General features: G+C 43.2%; 1 pseudogene; it reads left to right on the top strand.

Moving 5' to 3' along the window:
- The first annotated feature begins 7,585 nt into the window (after positions 1-7,585).
- Positions 7,586-7,901, top strand: LOC150009213 (cytochrome c oxidase subunit 6C pseudogene; annotated as a pseudogene).
- The last annotated feature ends 296 nt before the right edge of the window (positions 7,902-8,197 follow it).

Here is an 8,197-nt window from a genome sequence, read left to right as displayed (position 1 = left end):
AATTTGTTTAGCCAAGTCCCTTATCAGTGGCATTTTCGATGTTTTGATATTACAGTGCTTTTGTGAATAATCTTGTACACATTTGTAGCATCTATTTCTAGAGGTGAAATTGCTGGGTCAAAAGGATATGTGCGTTTATAAGTTTAATTTTCTTGGATTCCCCTCCATAGTCACCTTTTCTTACCCATCATCCTCAGCAATGTCTGAGAGTCCTGTCTCCCCAGAGGGGAGAGGAGAGCTGGCTGGACTTGAACTGATGCAAATTCTCCAGTTCCAATGAACTAATGAAGTACACTTCCAAAGAGTTTCTTTTACTTAGGACTAAGGCAGCCTTCAAAATTGTTTTCAAAATTTGGTATTTATAAGTGAAACCATGTGTTCTCTGAGTTTGCTGAGGATACAAATTCAGTTTTCTTTTAAAACCAGCTGCCACACAGTGTTGTTCAACAATGGTGCATATACAGGGTAGAAACCAGAAAGGCACATGCCTTTGGGGTGTCTTTTCCTGCACAAGTGAGGTGCCTCAACATGAATGTTTGAGACGGTACCTTCCTAAGGTGACTATGTTTTACTCTATTTCCTTGTTTATAAGGTAGCATTGATTGTAAGTTAGATCATTGATTTGATAACAGTTCTTTGCGGGAAAAAGAGACACTACATTAAATACTCACATTGATTGCAAGATGAATGGGTTTTAGAAATGATGAAATGTGAAAAGCATGTAGCTTAGATTCCTGGAAACAGAGTCCCTGAATTCAACTCTGTTTAGTTCAACCCCGTTGAGTGCAAACCTATGCTGGGTGCCTCTCCCTTAACCTCTTTATTTATTTATTTTTAAATTTCATACCAGAAGGGAATAATTAAGGCAATCCAGATCTGAGGAGAATTGATACAATGAGCCTGCACTGGAATCAGACAATCCTGGGGTCAAATGCTGACTTTTACCCCTTGGGACCTGAGAGATCTTGCCCTTGGGACCTGAGAGATCTTGGAAAGATTACTTATTTACTGCTTTTGAGCCTTGATTTTCACATCTGGAAAGTAGAGGTATGAATACCTGTCTCACAACATTTGTATTATTTAGGATGCTTGTGTTTGCAAGGGCCAAAAGCCCAACTCAATGTATCTTAGGGCAAAAGAAGAATTTATTGGGAGAATATTGGGGTAGTTCATAGAACAAGAAGCCACAGAAAGGCAGGGTGGCCACTGGGCCTTGAGAAAGTGCTTCCAGGATTGTTTTTTATATCTCTTGTGTAAAGCAGCATTCTCCAGAAAACAAATCTAAAGTTTAATATCTTATGGGTTCAGGAACACGATTGAGACAGATTCAGTTCTCTTGACCCCAAGCTCCAAAATCCCAAGGAAAGAACCTTTGGCCTAGCTTGGGTGCTATGCTCATCCCCGAGTTCAGGGGAGGGTGAGGAAGTTCTTAGGAAAGGGATAATTGGCAGAAAATAGCACAGATCTTCAAACAGAAATGCTGGGAGGATCAAGTGTCTAAAATATACCTAGTGCATAGTAAATGCTCAAAACATGGCCAGTATTAATAAGAATGATGGTAATAAACACTGATGGCTAGCATTGAGTATTTTTCCATGCCGGGCTCTATATCAAGCACTATACATACATATCTCATTAATAAAGCATTTGCATTTTTACTTCTTATCACTAGTAAATCCTTCCCCCTTTCCCAGAACTGTCTGAAAACCTGCAAGCCATAGCTGACTTTCTGAGGGCTTAGTGGGCCCAGAAGGAGAAGAAGGGGATCTTGACTCTGCTTTCCTGTCCAGAGGTGAGTGAGATTCTGTTTTCAGTGCACAAAGGGAGGGACTGTGATGTAGGATGCCTTTGAGCTTTTAAAAGTTATTGCTGCCACCCAGTTGGAAGCGAAGGGACCACAGTGAATAATTAATGTGTCTACTACTTTTAAGTGAAGGGAAGAGAGCCTTCACATCTGCTGGGGAAGCTTACCCATGTTGTCCGCCTGGGGCCCAGATTTCTATCATTGATATGGCTTCTTCACTCTCTTGAGCCCTGAATCTACTCCAAAGTCACAGAGCCCCAAGACTTCTGTGCTCTGTTATTACTCTGGGCTTTAGAGAATAGTTTCACTTACGAGCAAAATAATGGTGGAAACTTGTGCAGAGGAAGAAGTTATGCCAGACTTTGGTGTAAGCCTGCTGTTGGTTGATGGGACTGGTGGCAGTGGGTGGGACTAACTCTCCAAAGAGCTTTGCCCTTCCTGGGGCTGGAGACTCCGGATGGAGAAGATGGTCTTAGTCTGTCTGTTCTCTGGTTAGTATCTGCGCTGGATATTTTGCTTTTGCCCCTCTAGCCCCACTCTCCATGCCCCTCCCTCCTGTGCCTAGGAGGCTGACCCCTGTGGATGGTATCACCTGGGCTCCCTTACCTTCTGGTGGCTGGTTAGGTTTGGCCAGTGGAGGACCCTCAGGATATTAGGGGTTGGGAGGAGAGAGAGTTTGGGGTATTTATTCCTCTTGCTCTTTCCAGTGGAGTTGCCTGTGTCGGCTGCCTCTCTCTGTTGAAGGCCACAGCTCCTGCCAGGCAGCTTTCTCCGGGGCTACATAACTATTCCCTCTCCTTTCTCCTCAGGCCTGGGGTGGTACTGGGTCCTCACTGTTCCTAGTTCCAGGGTACTGCAACATTCCTTTGTGGTCTTCCTCTACCCTGCTTGCACCCTTGTACATACCCCTTTATTGAAGTTTCTCAGGTGCCCCATTTGAGTACACCATATGTTTCCTGCCCTGATCCTGATTGATATAATATCCCAGAGAGGGGGGTGGGTTCATTTAATTTTCTCACTCCTTTATTTATGCATCAACCCTCTCACGAATACTTACTCTGTGCCAGGACTTACACTGGGGCTTTAAAGAATAAGATATGATTTTTTGTCTCTTTTCTCCCTTCTCAGTTGTTCACTCTAGAAACTCCCTATAAGGAAAAAAGAATATTCTGTGGTCAGTGCTGAAGGACCAACCCTGAAAAAGGGCCCCCAAACAAAGTTGATCTAGAGGGCTGTTCAGTGGCACTTGCACCAAGGACGTTGCCAGGGATCGGGTGGCCTGCAGGCCACAGCTGTCCCTGCAGAGAGCCCATGAAACCAAACAGGCCCCGTGCTCTTGCATTGTGAGCCAAATTCCAGGAGAAATCATCTGATCGACTGAGCCCAGTCACATGCTCAGTCACATGTGGGATGCCCAACCGTCCTGGTTTTCCTAGGACCATAATGGTTTTAGTACTGATAATTCTGCATCCCATGAAACCTCTCAGTCCCCTGGCTGTGGGAAGAGGGCGAATCTGTCCCCTTTGGCTTCTGTTTTTTAAGACTGCACACGGTGGGGACGTTGAAGGACATTCCAGGTAGAATTTTTGGATGTTTTCAGGAAATCAGTATGACTGAAATTATTAATTAATTTGTCCGTTCAATAAATATTTACTGAGGCAACTATTGTAGGGACTGAGTTTAGAATGGTCAACCCAATGTAATCCCTGCTCTCATAGTGCTTACCTAGTTGGACATTAATTATAGTCAAACACATAAGTGTATATTATGATAAGTGCTATGAAGAACAAGTATTGGAGCCCCGGAAATGTATAAATCATAGGGTATGTTGACCTTGGGTGGGGGCTGGTCAGGAATGGCCTTGGTGAGGGAGTGGCTGCTGAGCTCAAACCTGAGTAGGACGAAGAATTAGCTGGAGGAAGAGGAGGTGGGGTGTTGGAGGAGGAGGGCAAAAAACTTGAGGCCTGGTAGCAGGGATCAGATAAGGCAGTTCCTTGCAACTGGTTCCTGAAAAGTCTCCAGGACCCTGCCCAGGCTAGCCACCGTCTGCCGCTGAGGCCAGCAGGGCATGAGCTGTGTTAGGAGAATTCTGTGCAAGGAAATAACTCAGAATCCACATGTATTTGTTCGCAAGTGAATCCTTTCCTTTGATGATCACAAGGTGGCTACCACAGCTCCAAGCATCACATTCTTGCACATCCAGAGGGAAGTCTGTCCTCTGCGTATCTCTTTTTAACAAGGAGAAACATCATCAAAGCTCACAGCACAATTTCCATTAATTCTCATTGGTCAGAATTGATCACATGCCTTTTCCAAAGCAATGCCTAGAAAGGGAGCCAGTATTACTATGATTGGTTTAGATCAATCAAGATTTACTCCTTGAGACTTATGGGGGGAGTAGTTTCCTGTGAATCATCTGACTGTTCAATACCTAAAAAATTGGGATTCCCTCAGCAAAGAGGGATGGGCTGTTTCTTAGATAAGCAATAGCAGCATCTACCAAAGTGCAGGCAAAGCTTGTGGGGTGTGGTGAGTGATGCGGCTGGAGACTGGGTTGGTTCCAGAATGTGGCATACTGATGATGTTGGCAGGACCCAGGGATCTTAAAAGTGACTGTTCCAACATCGTGGAGTCCATTGGTGCCAGAGGAATTGAGACACCTCAGTGGAGTCATTTTCTCCGCTAAACCTTCCTGCTGAGACCATTGGCCTTTAGCTGTAGAGACCCCTGCATGGAGTCAGGGGCAGCTTAGGCCTCCTAAGCCAGTGACAGGGCCTGGGACGGTGCGTGCCTCTGTGCAGCGCTCAGCAGTGCACAGGCGTTTCCACGTCCTTGGTCTCATTTGCCCTGCACTTTGTCATGGGGAAACTGAGGTTCAGGAGGGGGAAGGGACATGCTCCAGGGCCCACAGCCGGAAAGTAGCAGTGTCTGGGCTTGAGCCCTGCTCTTTTAACCAAAGGTCCTCGTATTCTGCCTCCCTGCCTTCCAGAATACTCTGTGTGGTGTACAGGGTAGATCCTCAGTCACGAAGGGTTGAAGGGATGATTGAATCCAAGAAGGAAAAGGATAAAAATAGTTGCACAAAGACGAGAACCCAGCTGTGACTCTCTTTGTGGACCCATGAATAAAACAAAGTTATGAAACAGAGATGTATGAGGTGCTGAGCAGAACTCGCTGGGTTTATAGGGCTGTGTCAGGCACCTCTGACAACACCATGTATTTACCTTGCAGGCGAATGGCTTCATTTCTTGTCCCAAATGCATCACTGGTGGGTAATATTTATGCAGAGCAGAAGCCGTTCCCTTTACTTAATTTTGTCCTCGGATGTTTTTATCCATTTGATTTTCTACCTTTTGACTTGACACTGTTCTTTGGGGGACTGTGGTATAGGATGCGTTTTGATAAACAATGCTGAAGTGACAGGTTTGGACTTTAAATGAAATTGTGTTCCATAGAGTGGGAGACAAAGGCTTATAACTCACCATTGGCTACAGACATTTCGGAGAAAATTATCTCTCGTGCTTTGATCTCCACTGTATCATTTTACTGAGTGGCCTCATGTGTTCTATCAATCAGACTCACTGAAGATGCAGGGGAAATCACATTTAAAATCAAATGCAAGTTATAGATTCATCTGTCCAGGAGGAAGAAATATGTGTCATGAATCCTTATTTCCATCTTCTGTGATTACAACTGAATTAGTTTTTGAAAACTCCAGAGGATGAAGTTTTCCACTTTCCTATTCTCAGATTATTACTATTATTTTTGAGCAGGGCAATATTATATCAGTAGAGAGGCAGACTAAAATGATTTAGTTGTGAGATCACAGTCTTGCCTTCCATCTAACTGTAGGTTTGGGCCTTTTAATAGTCCTCTGATAGGGATTTTCCATGTAGAAAGAGATGTTAAGAAGAAACATGTTTTCTAACAAAAAACATTTATTTATTTATTTATGATAGCATAGTATACTGTTAACATTTTTTAATTTTAATTTTTTCTAATTTTTATTGAATTTATTGGGGTGACATTGATTCATAAAATTATATAATATGTCCTTTCTGTCTCTCCCTCGCTTCAAACGTATGCTGAGAAAGCAGGCGAGAGAATGAGTGAGTGAGGTCATCTCCTTGTCTATTTGCTGATCTCCTTTCTCTGGTCAGGGCACTTTGTACAGGTGGCCTCATTTGACATCCACATGTCTGTGGGAGATGGTGGGTCTTTCACAACCGTGCTTTATACATGAAGAAGATGAGGTCAAGAAACATGTTCAAGGTCAGTAGAGCTGAGACAGGATCCCAAGTCTGTGTGATTCTGAATAACGTACTTCTGAAATTTTTGAGGAGCATGTTTTGTTGGTCAGCTCCCCTCTCTCTAACTTTAGTGCCCAGCGCATTGTAGGTTCTTGAAAGCTCTTACTCTGTCCAAACCAGGAGTCAGCAAACTTTTACTGTAAAGACCCAGGTGGTATATATTTTTGGCTTTTTGTGCCATACGTTCTCTGTCAGCAACTAACTCAGCTCTTTGGTTGTAGAGTGAATGTGGGCATAAACAATATGTAAGCAAAAGAGTGTGGCCGTATTCCAGTAAAACTTCATTTATGAACCCTGAAATTTGTATTTCGTGCAATTTTTATGTCGTGAAATATTACTCGTCTTTTGTCCCCCACCCTAACCATTTAAAATGTAAAAAAATGTTCTTAGCTTGTAGGCCATAGGAAAATGGCATGTATTTGACCTGCAGACTGGTCTAAACAGTTACCTTAATCATCTCCATAGTAGGTGACAAAAACTATTGTACTCAAAGTTCTAGTTATGTACCTGCCACAAAAGTTCTGTCTCCATGGGAGAAAGACTTACAATATTTTGAGAGAGTCTGTAATCTTCCCTGCCTTCTAAGGAGAGTCCAGCTCTTATCTTGCCTGGTTTCTTGAATGTTTATGTTATAAAATCTGGGGAACAAAGAGAGTGGAGACAGCTGCAAAGTGGAAACAGGGTTAAGTTAATCTACTTGACAAGGGTTCAGAGATGTGGCATTGGGAGTGGAAAAAGGACATACTAGCTGTCTAGGGTCAGAGGGATCTTATGGGGTTTGTTCTAGGCAAACTGAGAAATGCAGAACTGGGGAGGCCGGAAAGGGACTTCAGGGTTATCATTGGAGGTTAGGAGGGGGATCTCCTGTTATAGAATTCCTCATCTGTGGTTTTGGTGGTCCTGAAGACAGAGCTGGAGGACTCATTCCTGGTGGGAGACAGTCTTGTTAGGTGCCCTGCAAAATTAAAAAAAGGATAATTCCCCAATTCTGCTCGAAACTTGAATGGTCTACCAGGCATTCATGTGGGTTAGAAACCTGTTTATGATTATCTGAACCTAGAATCTTCTGTTCAGAGAAGGTGACATATAGACATGAAACAAACACTGAAGTTTCCAGGAACATAGCTACAGAGTAAGTCAAAGAAGACCCACTTTGTTTTGTACGGAGCATTATCAAGAAGGGGTTGCCAGTTTGGAAAACCATGACCCTCTCAGTGACACCACTGTGACATAGACCTGCTCTTTCTGTATTTTTGGCTGTTACAGTCAATTATTCTGCATATGGGCATGTGCATGTGACTGCCTCGTTCTCTTTCCTGATGGAAACCTGTCATTTCACTATAAATTATTTCATTATAGATTCATTTCTCCTTTTTTATTATAACCAGGACATGATAGTGATTGGTTGTTAAAAGAAGGGCAGTAGGGGTCCATCCTGAAGGACATTGGTATTGATGAGAATACAACCACCATGTCTTCCAGTGCTTTGGCAAAACCTCAGATGCGAGGCCTTCTGGCCAAGCGTCTGTGAGTTCATATTGTTGGAGCCGTCCTTGTGTCCCTGGGGCTTGCAACTGCCTATAAGTTTGGTGTGGCAGACAAAAGAAAGAAGGCATACGCAGATTTCTACAGAAGTTATGATTCCAGGAAGGATTTTGAGGAGATGAGGAAGGCTGGTATCTTTCAGAGTACAAAGTGATCTTGGAATGTAAAGAATTTCTTTGGTTGAATTTCATGGAAGTTTGTCACTGACCTGTGTTCCTGAACTATGAAACATGAATGTTTGAGCCAAGGCATAGTTTCTCTGGATAAGTAAACAATTAAGAAATTTAAAAAAAAAATAAAAAAGAAAGAAAGAAGGGCAGTAGGTTGTACTATCGATGAATTTCCTTTTAGGAAGGCAAAGAGGGCTTTTCAAAATATTAGCCAACATGGGGACATTGGGCCTGACAGAGCCAAGATCCCCTGCCCTGTAACTCTCTGGGGAACTGCTTTTAAATTGCTTTCAGGTTGCTGGAGTATGTTTATTTGAATGCAGAGACTGGGCTCCTGACTATATTTGAGACACATAAGCACCAACTGT

The sequence above is a fragment of the Furipterus horrens genome, unplaced genomic scaffold (assembly GCF_987537825.1).
Source record: "Furipterus horrens unplaced genomic scaffold, mFurHor1.1.pri manual_scaffold_5, whole genome shotgun sequence".
NCBI lineage: Eukaryota > Metazoa > Chordata > Mammalia > Chiroptera > Furipteridae > Furipterus > Furipterus horrens.
This window is presented reverse-complemented; position numbering and strand designations above follow the sequence as displayed.